At 46.7% G+C, this 15,875-nt stretch overlaps 1 long non-coding RNA gene across 1 annotated transcript; it reads right to left on the bottom strand.

Annotated features, from left to right (window-relative positions):
* Positions 1 to 801: 801 nt before the first annotated feature.
* Positions 802 to 4,623, bottom strand: LOC132647995 (uncharacterized). The gene is made up of 3 exons (XR_009586319.1): positions 4,403 to 4,623; positions 4,183 to 4,319; positions 802 to 1,290 (listed from the first exon to the last, which is right to left on the bottom strand). It is a non-coding gene; the product is annotated as an uncharacterized LOC132647995 (long non-coding RNA).
* Positions 4,624 to 15,875: the final 11,252 nt, after the last annotated feature.

Below are 15,875 nucleotides of genomic sequence, written 5' to 3' on the forward strand. Positions count from 1 at the left end.
CTTCATGCCATCATGCTCCCTGCCATGATGACAACGGACTAAACCTCAGAAACTGTAAACCAGCCACAATTAAATGCTTTCCTTTATAAGACTTGCCATGGCCATAGTGTCTCTTTCCAGCAATAGAACATGCTGACAAAGACGTTTAAACCTAAATCTCGCACCAGGACCTCAAATGTGGATTAGTGGGGCCACAAGACCTCTTTGTTCCTTTATTCTAATGTAGCCACCTTGGTGTAAATCTTTCTCTGCTTTTCGTTTTTGTTCCTTTTTTGTTTGCTTGTTTTTTGTTTTTTGAGACAGAGTTTCTCTGTGTAAACTTGGCTGTCCTGGACTTGCTTGGTAGACCAGGCTGGCCTCAAGCTCACAGAGATGTGCCTGCCTCCACCTCCCTGAGTGCCGGGATTACAGGCCTGCACCACCTCACTCTGCTTACTTTTCGTTTTCACTCTGCCTCTTTAATTGGCTTATGAGGACTGCTGTCCAGCCCGCCTGTGGCACGGCTGGAGGTGGCAGAGACCTTAGGAGCTGAAGCAGCAAAGAAGAGTGTTTTATCATTGAGGGCGTGCCCTGAAAGGAGTATAGGACCAGGCAAGACGGGTCAGCAAGTTAAAGGCACTCGCTGCCAAGCCTACAGTCCCACGTTTGATTCCCAAGACACACATGATGGGGGTAAAGAATCAACTTGGGCTCTCTGTCTTCTGACTTCCACTCATGGGCCATGGCACCAGTGCCACCCCGCCTTCCATCACGCATACAAAATAAAGAGATAAAATGTTTTGTTTTTATCTTTTTTTCTTCATTTATTTATTTATTCACTTTATATCCTGATCGCAGCCCCCTCCTCCTTCTCCTCCCAGTCCTCCTTCACATACCCTTTTCTCCCCTCCCCTTCTTTGAGGAGAAGGGGGAGGTCCCCATGGGTACCAACCTGTCCTGGCACATTAAGCTGCTGCCAGATAGGCACATCCTCTTCCATTGAGGCCAGACAAGGAAAGGGACCCAAAGGCAGGCATCAGAGTCAAAGAGGGCTCCTGTTATTGGGGCACCCACATGAGGACCAATCAGGGGGCCTGAGCCAGTGGTTCAGTCTCTGTGAGCCCCCATGGACCCAGATTAGTTGACTCTGTCAGTCTTCTTGTGGAGTCCTTGACTCCCCCAGCTCCCTCAGTCATTCTCCCAACTCTTCCACGGTCCTCTCTGAGCTCTGTCTAACCTTTGGCTGTGGGTCTCGGCATCTGTTTCCATCAGCTGCTGGGTGAAGCCTCTCAAGGGAGTTATGCTAGGCTCCTGTCAACAAGCACAGCAGAGTAACATTAACAGTGTCCAGCATTGATTCTCTCCCATGGGATGAGGCTCAAGGAGGGCCAGTCTTCGGCTGGCCATTCCCTCAATCTCTGTTCCATCTTTGTCCCTCCACATCTTGTAGGCAGAGTAAATTTAGGTCTTGTGGCTAAGTTGGTGTCCTTCTCCCTCTACCGGAAGTCCTGCCTAGCTACAGGAGGCGGCCACTGCAGGCTCCGTATCCCCTGATGCTGGTCTCAGCGAGGGTGACCCCCATAAACTTCCTGGAAACTCCCCTATCCCAGGTCTCTGGCATGTCCCAAAGATGCCCCCACCTCCAGTTTTTTTTTTTTTTAATGTGCATTGATGTTTTGCCTAAAGTTGGGGGGGGGCTCAGGTCCCCTAGAACTGGAGTTACACACAGTTGTGAGCTGCCATCTGGATGCTGGGAATTGAACCTGGGTCCTCTGGAAGAGCAGCCAGTGCTCTTGACCACTGAGCCATCTCTCCAGGCCTTATCTTGTTTAAAGTGGAAGGCTATTAGAATACTGTGTTTCCTTCCTTTCCACTCCTCTTACCCCCCCCTTTTGTTTTTCCTTTCCTGGCACTTGAAGTGAATAATTCCCTCTGCTACACGTTGCCAACGCAAGCCCAGAAGTGACTAGGCCAACCACGAGCTGAAGCTGTAGAAGCAGTGAGGCAAAATAAGCAGCTCTCCTTCAAGCAAGGTATTTTGTCACAGAAAAAAAAAAAAAAAAAAAAAAAAAGCTAGCTAACGTAATTTGACCATGAATCCTGAAAAATACTACACTTAAAATCATCCAGCCATGCGGGAAATCACCTTGTAGACATTCCTACTCCCATTCCATCCCCGACTCTAACCCCATCCCAACTCCCACTCCCACCTCCATCCCTATCCCTCCACTCATCCCCCTCCCCCCTCAAAGCCCCTTTCCCATTGCCTCGCCCCACCCCATCCCCCACTTCCTACCTTATTTCCCATCCCCACTAATCCCATTTCCTACTCCATCCTCCACCCCAACCCACATAAATGCTTGGGAAACTCCTGAGACTTTGAGGGACTGTCTGTGGAAGGCTTGAGGGTAAAACATGGAGAGTCTGGTTTGATTTTTGGCCATAGTGGGAAGCAAGACCCATGTGACTTTTTACAGGAAGTGGTAATTCTTACCTTAGGGACCTCAAGGCCTGAGCTCACCAGCACTGGAAGCCAGAATAGTGCTAGAGAATGGTTTGCTAAAAAAGTCCCCTGAGGGTCTTGTGGTCAGAAGGCTGTTCTCCTCATTCATGTGGCTTCTGTCAGGATGTCTGGAGTTGCAAGCTTAGGCCAGGTAATGTCAACCACATTGTTTTTAAAAGAGCCCTAAAGGTCACCTGTCCCCATAACTACTTCACACATACCCTTCCACTTCCGTGTCTGTAAACTCTACAGTGCGAGTGGGGCAGTGGTATGAAATGTTGAGGCTCTACAATCAGCCAAAACTACACTTAGCATGTAACAGGGTTCCAGGGTGTAGTCATGAGTCCTCAGTCTCCACGTTAGTAGAATAACAGAAGCCAAAAGGGGGGATATCTCCCTCTGCCTGTACTAACCAAAGTAGTTTTGGTCACTTCATACCACCAGGATGGCTACAACCAAAACAAGGGAGGGAGGAAGGAAGAAAGGAAGGAAAGAAGGAAGGAAGAAACGCACCAGAGAGGCAGAGCCAGGATTCTAAGTTCCAAGAAAGCCTCAACTCTACTGAGAGACCTTATCTCAAAAAAAAAAAAAAAAAAAAAAAAGTTAATGAGCCAGCGCAGAAACTGCAGTGTTCTTACATTGGATGCTGGTGGCATAAAATGATATGACTGGTAAGGAAACAGTTCTGCTAGGAAAACATATCCCAGTGCACATGCTTACAATGTGCAAGCATGTGCTTTGCTCTCCAGCGTCCTCCACAAGAAAATGTGTGAACAGCTACTATGAAATTTGGTGAGCCTTTCCTAGAAATACCCCCAAAGAGTGAGGAACTGGCATTCGAACGAAGATCTGCATCTGAGCACGAACAGTTCTGTTCACCAGACCAGACGAAATTGCAGGAGCAGCCCAGATGCCCCTCATCTGGAGGATGGACAAACAGGCTGCAGAAAGCCCGTAGGATGGATATTTCGCCCTAAAAGGAAACCAGGACTGAGCAGCGCTGTGAATGGATGAATACTGAAGAGAAGCCAGCCACGGAAATTCTATATAATGAATTTTATAATTCTATATACAGTCTATAGAAATGAAGCATCCGCAATGGGCGAATCCACAGACACAAAGCAGCTCCATGGCTGCCAGGGCTGAGGAAGGGGAAGTGGAAAGGGATGGATGATCGGGAATAAGGCTTCCATGGCTAATAGATGCATAACCTAGCGAATATCCTAAAAGTTACTGAATGCATACTTTAAAATAGTAAAAATGGTGCATTTTATGTTGCATGAATTTAGCCTCAATTTTTTTTTTTTCTTTTTTTCTTTTGGTTTTTCAAGACAAGGTTTCTCTGTATAACAGCTTTAGCTGTTCTGGACTCACTGTCGACCAGGCTGGCCTTGAACACACAGAGATCCACCTGCCTCTGATTCCTTGAGGGCAGGAGTGTGGGATTACAGGAATATGCCTTGTGCCTGGCTGGCCTCAATTTTTAAAGCACATATACTCTTTTTAAATATATATATTTAATATTTGTATATATATATACATATATTTTTTAATGTGTATGGATGTTTTGCCTGCATGTATGTCTGTGCACAACATGTGTGCCCAGTGTCCTAAGAGGTCAGAAGAGGATGTCAAATCCTCTGGAACTGGAGTTACAGAGGGCTGTGGAACACCATGTAGATTCTGGAAACAGAACTCACTGAAAGAGGTGGGAAAGCTCTTAACTGCTGAGTCATCACTCCAGTCTTCACTCCCATCATTTTTCTTGAGATATATCCAGAGGCCACTCTGAGCTTCTGATCCTCCTGCCTCAGTCTTCTGGGATTACAGGTGTGAGCTGCCACAGAGAGAGAAAAATTAGCTCTCCGCTTGTAGCATTTTATAATCTGCCAATGTCAAAATCCCTCACCCAAAAGATACCTCCAAAGCCTTGTTTGCCCTAATAGACAGACAGGAAGAGCTGGATGCAGAATGACCTTACTCCCACTCTGAGCCTCGTCCTTGTTCTTTCTTATAACCTTCAGGATCTGGGGGATGTACAGGATCCAGAAGGAGCTCCATTCCCCATGGCCCAGCAACAAGGCACGTCACGTGGTCTTCCGAGGTACCCAGCATCGGTAGAGTCCACAGAAGGGTTCCATGTGAAGGAAGAGTGTTCTAGCACAAGAAGGGGGAAAAAAGTGAGTAGTAGGCAGCTGTCAGTAGATAACACAGTTTAGGGTAAGAAGCAAAAAGAAAGAAATACTGAACGCGATTCTGAAAAGAGAAAAATCAGAGTGTGTGGGTGTCGGTTATGTGAAAAGAAGTACACATGTACAAAAGAGAAACTGGCAGTGCGAGAGAAGGCAGGGCGATGAAGGCTGTACACTCTGTCTCAACTTCACTTCAGAAACACACACGCACACACACATATATGTTCCTTGTTATATATTATACAACATAAATATATGTTTAGCATATTCAAACGCTAAAGCCTGAAATTTGAAAGGGTGGAGTAATACAAACAGATGACACAAACCAATCTGATATTACACTGAACTGAAAACCATACAGAGCCAGGAATCAACTGAAGTCCTCCGCTTGCACACAGTGAGTTTGTTCTGAGACAATCTGGTACTGAGTACATTTACTGATTCTGGCCTTATCATTCTGAAACTCTTTCCTGCACGATATAGTCTAAAACAAACATACACACATGCTCTTTACTGGAAAAGAATAGAGGACACTAGCAATAAGTAAAAGTTAAAGAAAAACCCTACAATATTACATCTGAGATGGAGAGACCAGTTTGCCTCATGATTAAAAACAGAAGAGCTTCCGGGTTCTGTCCACTGAAGGACACAGAGGCTCCGACAAGCCAGTAACCACTGGTTACACAGTGGGCACCGGTGCCCATAACTCCTCCACAACTCACTACCACAGGAGCAAGGGCTCGTTGGAACAGGTTCGGGGCTAAGAACCTGTCTCACAAGCCTGGAATGCCATGTCTGATCAGAAAGAGAGACGGGACTCAAAAGATAAATGTTATCTTGCCAAGCAAATTCAGAGACTGACTTCAGGCTGCTCAAAGATGGGACAATTGGAAAATAAAAACAAACAAGGGTAGCCGGCCACTACTACACCCGTGCCCAGTATACTCAAGGCAAAACAAGGCATCTAATCCCCTGGCACTGAAGTTACAGATGGTTCTGAACTATCACTCAGGTTCTGTCAACAAACCCCAGGTTCTTTGCAAGAACAGCAAGAGCAGCCCACCCCCCACCTCCCCAGATTAATTTTTTTTTATTGGAATTCTTGCAGAAACAAAATAACTAGTAGGTGTAAGAGAAACAAAGACTTTAAAAACACCATCCTGCAGACCCCAGTATTTTCTCCAAGCAAGCACCATCAGTTACTGGGTGAGCCTGGCACCCCACTGGCCCTCTTTCACCGTGTGAGGGTCCCACAAACTACTGATTACAGACAAAAATGGAGAGAGGCCTGGTGAGCACGTTCGTATCAGCGGCACACCTCGAATTATTTGATCTCCGTCTGATGTAATGCATGAATCACTGAACCCAAATTTTGAGTGAATAATTATGTTAATAAAGACACAGCCAGAGCTGACTCTTCCAAAAAAGGTAACGCCACAAAAACAAACAAGAAACGGTAATGACCAAAAGGCAAGGAAAGATCTATTGTAGATTAAAGACACAGTGACTAAACAACACACATGAATCTTTACTGCATTCTGGGTTAGGGAAGAAACGTTCTCCCTGTAAAAGACATCTGGGGGACATCTGCAGAGCCCCAAATGCAGATTGTGTGCTGGGTGCTGCTAAGGCTTCGATCACAGCACTGTGGTTCCATTGGCAGGATGACCTTATTAGGAGATGTTGGTGTATTTGGAAGTGAGGTATCAAGATGCTAGCAGTTTGACTGCAAATTGTTTAGCAAAATAAAAATATTTAGAGAGAGAGAGAGAGAGAAGAGAGAGGGAGAGGAGAAAGGACGGGGAAGGGAGGAGAGGGGAAGGAGGAGACAGGAGGGGAGGGGAGGGAGAGAGAGAAAAAATGGCAATACATTAACAGATTGATCAGTAAATCCTTGTACTCTTCTTTCAAATCTATATGCGCCAAATTTTCAAAAACAGAAGTTCTGGGGGGAGGTGGAATGGCAAAGCACACAGAGAATGCTGTAAGAGAGCTAGCGGCCAGACGCAAGGCACCTGCCACCATGGAGGTTAGGCTGGCTCTATTACAGCAGCCTCAGCCTCTGTTTGCAGTTGCCCTGAAAAGGGGAAAGTCTTCCTTCAGCTTCGTTGAACCTCTTCCCACCCCTACCTCCAGTTTAGCACCTGGCAAAATCCCTAATTCATGTGGACACTGACCCGAGTGCCTAGTTCTGGGCCTCTGAAGCCCCTGGCGGCTCTCAGCCCAGTGCTCTCTCCGGTCTAGGACACCTGTTCCTAAGTGGCTCCTGGACTCTGTAAAGGAAACCTCCTCCACTTCACAACATCTCTGTGCCTCCAGATAGCATCCATGGCTCATGAGATGCTCAGCAGGTAAAGGCACATGCTGCGTAAGCCTGGGGACACCAGCTCATCCCTGGAACTTACATAAAGGTAGAAGGAGAGACCTGACTCTACGAAGTCGTCCTTTCGTCTGCACGTGTTCACTGCGGCACAGGCGCATGCGCACAGGCACTGCTTTCTAAAAATTAAAATAACATCCATTCAGCTATTTATCCAATTATCTGACCAGTATTCCTGCAGCACCAACAATGCCCAGGCAGTTTGGACCAATGGGAGAACAAGGAACCATGGTCTCTGCGCTCACAGAATGATTAACAAGAATCACAAGGCAGACGGAAAGGGAGGGCCCATCAGGGATGGCAATGGGAGGAGCTATCTGAACTGACATTTGAGTGACAGGCAGTGCTCAGGTTTGAATATGAGTTTTGTGAGGCCTCCAAAGGCCAATGTGTTAGAAGCTCTGTCTTTCCGGCAGTACTAGGAGAGAATGGGGCCTTTCTCAGGACGGGCCTCTTGGAAGATTGATTGTGGGAGATCTCATACAGTTCTTGAGGGGTGCTGGTTAGTCCTGCGAGAGTGAATTATGTTTTTGTCTGTTGTTTGTTTGGGGAAGGGGTACTGGTATTGGTTGTTTTTTGTTGTTGTTGTTTTGATTTTTTTTTTTTCTAGACAGAATTTCTCTGTGTAGCCCTGGCTGTCCTGGAACTCAACCTGTAGACATGGCTGGCCTCAAACTCAAGGACCCACCTGCCTCTGCCTCTGGGATTAAAGGCATTTGCCACCACGACCTGGCATGAGAGAGAGAGAATTGTTGTCAGAGAGTAAAGCTGGGTTCTGAATTTCCTGAACTCAACATGTGACTGCTTCCTTTTGCACATGAGTCCAGCACGATACCATCAGCCATATTGTGATGTAGCCAGAGGACATCGCCAGAGCCGAGTACATGCTGTTGCTGCACTCTTGAATCTACGGAACTATAAAGTAAACTTACTTTCTTCAATAAGTACAAGCCAGCTGATATTTAATGGTACCGGCCTCAGGTATTTTTGTCATAGCAAGGAAAAAATGAACAAATACAAACAGGAAAATAATCTCCAAGGTTGGTTTGTTTGTTTTGTTTTTGGTGTGTGTGTGTGTGTGTGTTAGGTAGGTCTGGGGAATGATAAGAAAAGTTTTGAGGATCACTCTCAGGGTTCCAGCTTATAAAGCTGACCAGATGATGGTGGCCTTCTTTAGGAAGTTCTAGAAGAAAAAGATGCCCACACAGGCCGCTGAGCACGCACTGGAGAAGCTCACACTTTTCTATGAGTATGTGAGCTGCTCATGGATTGGTGGCCATAGAAAAAGCTCTGTAAGGCAGGAACTTGTCTTTTTATAACAGATTTATTTATGTGTGTATATGGGTGTTTTGCCTGCATACATCTGCATTACTCCGGACTAAGAAATTCTTGATGCATGAAATGTGTTGTCTGTACAGTGCATCAGTGGGAGAGAGTCTCCCTTCCAGATGGAAACCCCAGAGGAGTGGGGTAGCAGAGCACACATGGAAGAAAGGTCAGGGAGTGTGGAGCAAGCACCCAGGAATCACTAACGTGAGTAAGCGGTGAACTCACTCCTTGGCGCTCTTGCACCAAGACCACGAACTTAGTAACTTAAAACAAAAACTTTAATCTCAAATGAAGACTAGAATCTCAAAATGAAGGTGTTGGCAGGGCCACCCCCTCCAGAGGCTCTAGAACAGACTGGTCTTCTCTCTTCCAGCTGATGGCTTCCAGCGGCCTTGGCCTGTAACATTCTAATCTCCGTCTTTGCATACATCTCTTCCTCTGTGTCTCTCTCCTCTGAACGTCTTTAGAAGGACACATCTCATTGGATTGGGGGCTCTTCCAGATAGTGGTCCCGTGAATCATTTCCGCGTGGGGTCTTTCTGATATTTGCACAGGCCCTGTTTCCAAATAAGGTCACCTTTCCAAGAATTATAACTTGGACAACACGAGATTGTGTTATCAGACCATCGGGGATGGGAGGCAGTGGTTAAGCTGGCTTGCTTTCTGACTTGGTGATGGCGTCTTGTGGCAAGGGCCATTCATTCTGGAAGTACACTTGAGAAACCCATCCCTGCCGCAAGTTCTCACCACTGAAGAAAACGAAAAGCATTCTGGGAAATGCTGGTGGACTCCATCTATGCAAATGATCCTCTCTTCAATGGCTGTTCCCACACTCCCTGCACTGAAGTTCTTTACTCTTTAACCCAGAACCCAAATGTCTCGCCTTTCCTGCCACTTATGGCTTCTGACATTGTATTTCTTGACCAACCAGCCTTATGCAAATGATCCCTGGGCAATGTTTCCTGAGCTGCCAAGTGATGGTTTTTGTACCCATTCTGTCCCTGGTGCCTATGAATGGAGTGAGAGTCACAATAGTCCAGTACCTCAAGCTAAAATGGCTGTGGCCCAAATCATCTTGTAAAATTTACAGTGTCAACACCTCCATGCTCCAGAAAAAAACCCACTAGCCACCCCACATTCCAGGTAGGGCCTGTGCCCCGGGCAGATCAAAGCATGGGTGAAAAGTGGCAAGAAAGGAATGTGCTACCAAGATCTTTCTCTTTTCCCCCTCCACACCAGGATTCTGTAGTTAGCTTTGCTACGTGGTGAGGAGGAATTTGCAGCACGTCATGTCTGTGCATGAGCCAAGCTAGGCCCAGCTTCTCAAGGATAGGAGAGCCCTTTATGACTGAGTGGGCCACCAAGTATGGCAGGAAGGTGCTGGGTCCAAGTCACCCAGTAAAGAAAATGGACCAAGGCGATGCCCACACCTATAGCTTTACTATTCCAAGGGATTCATTCAGAGACCACCCAATCCCTTTGCACAAAAGGAATTTCTGGTAAAAAGTTAACACGGAGCTTAAATCACCTCTTTTGCCCTTCTAATCTTCCCTGCTTCCAGGCTGAGGGCTCTTCCCTGCCTGACTGAAAGGTCCTAAGAACACGGCTCTTCCGTCCTGGGCCGCTGTCCTCCCGGCCACAGGGATTCTTTCACTCCGAGTATCCCTGGATCTATATCATACTTTGGTCTTCTCCATCTCCAGCCTCATCTCCCACAACCCTCACAGCCCCCTCCCCCGAAGCAGCCCAAGGCTGTAGTCTGTGCTTTGGAATGGACCTCCCTGCCAACACCTGGCCTCTCTCTCCCTGTAGGCATCAGTGCCCTAAGAAGGGTGGATAATAGTTGAGAAATGGGAGACCTCCCTCGCCCTCCGTTCTTCTAGAACTCAGCAGCATCGGAAATTACAATATTGGCCCACCCTCTGATGCTGCTTCCCTCTTACGCCTCAGGGAAGACAGGAATGTGATTCATTCTCAAAGCCTCCCTCAGAGAGGGCCTCCAAGTTTTGGATGAATTAAAAACATCCACTGAATGTTTTTCCTGTACAGCTCAAGGAAGCTGCATAGGAAAGTTACGTCTTTGTCCTTCCACACCTACTTTGCCGCTCTCTCTACCTCTGGCCCCTCTTCTCTTCCCTGAAGGCAAACATCACCATCCCTTCAATCTTTGATGTCAGTTGAGAGCTGAGGGTTCCAGGACTGGAACTGGGTCCCCAGGAGTAATTAAGCAGAGAAGGGGGACTCGAAGGGATGGAACCCCTGAGCAATGGTTCCAACCTCACGCACTCCTCCGGCCATAGCGGTCCTGAAGCTTTGAAGGGGAAAGCAGCGAAGAACAAGCTTTGAGGAGAGTTCCAGCTTTGTGTCCAGCTCCTCTGGTATCTCACTTCCTCACCCACTGAGGACTCCTCGGGTGTGGCGGGGTGGGGTGGAGGGGGAGCCCTAGATCAGAGGCAGGCGACAGTGCCTCTGGTCCACAGACCTGCAGCCACGCAGTGCCCCCTGGTGGTAGAGGTCTCTGGCGCACCCAGGCCAGAGGTGGGCTTTTGATTTCTCTAACTGGGCAGAAGACATAACCTCTTATTCCTCCTATGCAAGATAGAACTTGAGGTCCTTTCTCTTTTCTTTTTCAAAAGTAATGTGCTTCAAATTACTCGAGAAATATGTACAATTTCTGTATTATGTATATTACAAGTTCTAAAAATTAAAGTACCATACATTTATTTCTTCAAAACACAGGCAAAACAGAAAGAAAATCCCTTATCAATTTGCCAAATATTCTTGACTCCCATAAAGAACAATTGCATGGGAAAATTATAACTGATATGAAATTCAAATTTAGGTGCTTTTTGTGTGTTAATTTGCCAAATCTGACTCTATACCCTAAACATAGTTCTCTGTTTCCAGATATGTAAGTTTTTTATGAAAAAAAGAGAGTGGTGCTCATAAGGCAAATGTTTCAGCAACTTAATTTTTCTACCTGGCAGCCTGCCATAAACATCTCCCTGCCTTCAATGTTTTGGAGTGTTTGTTTTTTGAGACAGGATCTCAGAAAATTCTGGCTGTTCTAGAACTCGCTCTGTAGACCAAACTGGCCTCAGACTCAGAGATCAACCTACCTCTGCCTCCATTGGGACTAAAGGCATGTACCACCATGCCTAGCTTACTCCGGTGTTTGTGTTGTCTGTCTTGGTTTTTATTTGTTTTGATTTTTTTGTGACCTGGACTTTTTGATATCTGAAGATGACTCTAGCCTCCTAACTCTTCTTTTATCCCCAGCCCAAGAGTCCTTTTCTGTTCCTTCTCAGGGATGCCTATCTCCAGGGATGCCCATGCTCCTTGCGGACACTCCTGATGCACCAGCCTCAGCTCGACAAGACAGATAAGCACAGGCGGGTTGTCAACAGACCAATGCCCTGGTCTCAGGACTCAGACTGTGGGAGTCCCAGGCTCCAGTTCCATCATCTTCCCCTTTACCTGGAACTTCTCAGTCACGCTTCCTTGATTGTGACACAGAGGAGTGGTAACCATGGTGATCATGGTGGGGTCCAGTCTCTCCCCCAACTAGATGACAGTCTCCAGTGGAAAACTTTTCCAGTGGAAAACCCATCAAGATCTGTTATATTTTTATGAGATATGCTCAAATTCCTTATACATTACAAGCATTCCCCCAGGTACCTGGAGAGCTGCCTTGGCAGTTAAAAGCACTGGCTGATCTTCCAGAGGACCAGGGTTCAATTCCCAGAACCCACATGGCAGCTCGGAACTAATTCCAGCTCCAGTGCAGCCAACACCCTCACACATATATTCAGGAAAAACACCAATTCATGTAAAATGTATATATCACCCAGAAACAGTGAGACTCTCCCATATTCGGGGTTGTGGGATCAGGGTGGGGGATAAAAGTTTGGGATCTCTGTGTAGAGAAAGAGGGTTTGGGTCAGACATACTGAACTTGGCTCCTTGCTCTGCCATTTTCTGGTTATATGATTTTGTGTTTCCCATCCTAGAACACACCACAGTTGCGTAGGCTTAAACCAACGCATCTCTGCTGTCTCCCAGTTCTGCTGGTTGCACTTTCGCCCTGAGCTGAAGCCCTTTCTGGAGGCTGGAGAACCCATTTCCTCCACCTTTCCAACTTCTAAAGGCTACTCTAGCTAGTACTTACACTCTCCACCAGTTATCTTCAAAGCCAAGGTTCTGACTCTCCTAGCTAATCCATCTTCCCCCTCCTCCCCTCTGAGAATCTCGGGGATTAGAACAGACGCAGCCGGGGAAATTCAGAATAATCTATTTTAAATCCATGTGTAACTTTTCATCCCCTTCCTTGGGTAACCTAACGTGTTCATCATAGGTTAGAATGAGGGCATCCGTGAGGGGCAACAGGCTGCCTACTGTAGAACTATGGCAGTAATGAGACCTCCAACGGACTGGATGAAGTTCCTACAGTGAGTGTAGATAAGGAATAGTGATTGCATTATAGTCATCTGTTGCTATGTATAATCACCTCAGAACTTAATGGGCTAAGACAATGTCATTTCTGACATTTGGGTCAGAAACTACACTGCAGTTCAGGTGAGTGGTTCCAGTTGATGTCTTTCCCAAAGTTGCAGACGAGATTATATAAAGACTCCAGTCATTTAAGGCTGACTGGGGCTGACACTTCCAAGATGGTGCCTTTAACGGGTGCCGATAGGAAGCCTCAGTCTCTTGCCATGTGGACCTCTCCATGGGGCTGCGAGCATGTCCTTATAGTATGGGCAGATGGCCTCCCCCCCTGAGATTACTTATCCAAGCAAAGAACACAAACTACAATGTCTTTTGTTTTTAATATAGCCAAGTGTATCTTATTTGAAATAATTCAGAAATGATTAGTAAAAATTAGTCATAACATTACTCAATTTCCCTTAGTTCAAAAATATCAGACTACTATCAAGTAAATACTTTCTCAGGGCTGGAGAGATGGTTCCATAGTTAAGAACACTGGCTGCTCTTGCAGAGGACCCAGGTTCAATTCCCAACTACATCCAGCAACTCACAAACACCTGTAACTCTAGTTCCAGTGCCCTTCTGGACTCCACAGGTACTGCATGCAGAGGGCACACATACAGATGAGCAGATACACACACAGATATAAATACAATTTTTTTTTTTTAGTTAAGGACAATTCTTTCCCAAGTTAAATGTCACACAGGATGCCAAATATGTCCACCAGGCACCACACAAGTTGCTTCAAATGTGATCAGGACCACCCACTCCCCAGCTTATGAATTTTTGAATTCAACTTTTTTTCTATGCAGGACCTCACTGACTTTCTAAAACACAGAAGTCAAACTTAATGTAGTAAAAGAGCTATTTTCCCTTTCTTCCAAAGCAAGGATTTCATCATTTGGATGGAACATAAGTTTTTCCAATACGTTGTGTCCTCAAAAGCATGAAGGTGCCAAACTTTGCCACCCAAAGACCTAAAGCACACGGGAGTTTGGTCAGGTACATCTCTCCGGAATCCCCTTCTTCTTCCAGTCCCCTCGGCCTTCCCAGTATAACCTCCAGAAACCTGTGTGACATGGAGTCAGCCCCATTTCTTAGAAGGCATTTTCAGCTAGTCCTGCCTGCACCCAAATCCAAGACCTACCACCTGCTGAGTGACCTAAGACTATAACCTCCCTGAGCTTTTTCTGCTGCCATAACTTGAAAAGGTGACCTCTCTGCAGCTGTGCCCCGCAGAGAGGAGATATCTAAGACACCCAGCACACAGGAAGACTTTTAGGGGCAATTTTTAGAGAAGGAGCCTGTCAGATGTCCTTTGATTTTTTTGTTCACCCCCTCCCAAGGGGTGAGGGAAGTCACCAAGGGTGGAACTGATGTCTAAGCAGCCAGGTGAAGTTTTCACTTCCTCCCAGCCTGGGTTGCTCATGCAAAATGAATGGAAAGGATGCATCCGCCTTCCAAGTCTTGAACCAAAAGGGAGACTGCCTTTCTCTCCCTCCTTGCCCATCCTCTTGCTAGCCAGGAGCTAGGGTGCCCTGGACCAGCAGCCCTGAAGGCAGGAAAGAGGCCAACCTCCCCCACTGAGGATGACAAAGGGCCACACCACTGACATTAGTGGCTGTACCACTGACACATTTCTAATGTGTCTTTGGATCTATTACATCAACTTAAATGCAACCATGGAGTCTAAAAGGTTCCAACCATTAACCCCAATATTCATTATCCAACACCAGCTGTCACAACAGAGCTTTTGTCTCTAATGCCACTTCAAGGCCTCCCTCTCCCCTCCCTCTAAGGATAGGGCCTGTTAGGTCTAGGGACCATCTGACTTTCATCTGCTCATCCGTCCACCTCACAGAGTCTGGTAGGCCTCCCGTCTCTCTGTCCCTCTGCCACGATGTGGCTTCAGTGATGAAGGGCAGTGCCCTGTGACAGACCTGTACAAGCAACCTCTGACAGCTCCAACTGGAGTTGAGCTGATGAACAGCTGTGGAGGGGACAAGGCAGCTCAATCTGGAGACTTCTGATCCTAGTGATCCTCCCCAGTTTGGGGCATTTTCATATAAACTGGATTAGAGAGCAAAGGTCAAAACCTAGGTAAGCCTTCTTGCTGCCCGTGGCAAGCTCAGCCTCCCCTCTCCCTCAGGACTGTGCCATTCCTTCAGCCAGCTCCCTAAAGAGAGGCCAGCCACTGACCTGCTGGTGGGATTTGCTCGTTTAGCTGAAGGGGCCTGGAGGTGTTCTCACCAACAGTCTGGCTGGAGGGCAGCTGAGTCTCTTTGGACAAAGACAGAGACTAAGATGGGAACAGACGCATCACTGTCCAGTTTGGTTCTGCCAAGACAGCCCATCCTGGCTTTGTCTGAAGCTCCCTTTGAAAATTTTAGTAGGATTTCAACTCGGGATGTTCGCTATCATCTTGCCTTCAAGCTTGTTTATATTTATATATTTAAAAAAAAAAAAACTTAGACATTTTCAGAAATTCCTCTCCCCGCCCCCTCCGGCATTTTGGAGATGTGGTTTCTCTTTGTAGCCCTGTCTGGCCTGAAACTCACTCTGTAGACCAGGTTGGCTTCGAACTCAAGGAGATCCGTCTGCCTCTGCCTTCGGAGTACTGGGATTAAAACAGCCTGTGCCACCGCCAACCAGGCTACAAGGCTTATTTTTAAAAAAGAAAATTAGCAAAAGGAACAAATTATCCAACTACCAGAATCCCAGTCTCTAGTTGTGTCATGTGTAAACCACGTCTGGTCCACTGTTTTTAAAACGTCTGCATTTTTCTTGAAGGTTTTGGCGGTAAGGAAGTCCACCTATGATCTGGAAAGATGTGCCCTTTGAATTCACTACGCAGAGAGACACACAAAGACACAGACACACAGACACACCATGTGTTACCCCAGCATCCAACATCTCCCTGCGTTGGAAGATTCCCAAGGAATAGCTGGGTAGAGGCCCTTGACTGCCTGTGGTGGGAGGCAGTGAGGCCAAGGGGTATTGTGAC

The sequence above is a fragment of the Meriones unguiculatus genome, chromosome 15 (assembly GCF_030254825.1).
Source record: "Meriones unguiculatus strain TT.TT164.6M chromosome 15, Bangor_MerUng_6.1, whole genome shotgun sequence".
NCBI classification, from domain to species: Eukaryota; Metazoa; Chordata; class Mammalia; order Rodentia; family Muridae; genus Meriones; species Meriones unguiculatus.